The following is a 415-nucleotide window of genomic DNA, read 5'->3' on the forward strand; positions in this document are numbered from 1 at the left end:
AGTCTCCACGGAGCCCACCCGCGTTTCCGGGACCCGTCTCTCTAGCTCCCTTGGCCGGTAGGCAGGGGTTGAGCGAGGTGAGGCGCATACACTGGCGCGTTCAGGGGGAAGGGGGAGGGGCGGAGGCGGGGGTCTCCCGGCTCCCGCAGCGCGCGACGCCTCGGGCCCAGTGCGCAGGCGCTCCGCACCTCTCGGGCTGGGACCCTCCTTCCCTGAGTGAAATTCACCGCATCTGGACTTTGGCCAAGACTGTCTCCACGTGTGCCTTTCAGCCAAACGCGGCTGTGGCGCTGCCGGATGTTTCTCCTCCCCCTGCCCACCGTCTCGCATGAAACACACACGCAGTCCTTTTACACACAGCAGGGTCAAGGACATCATCATCCCCCATGATGAAACACTACTGGCTAAATCATAC

The sequence above is a fragment of the Otolemur garnettii genome, unplaced genomic scaffold (genome assembly GCF_000181295.1).
Source record: "Otolemur garnettii isolate 467f Iridium unplaced genomic scaffold, OtoGar3 scaffold00287, whole genome shotgun sequence".
Taxonomy (NCBI): Eukaryota; Metazoa; Chordata; class Mammalia; order Primates; family Galagidae; genus Otolemur; species Otolemur garnettii.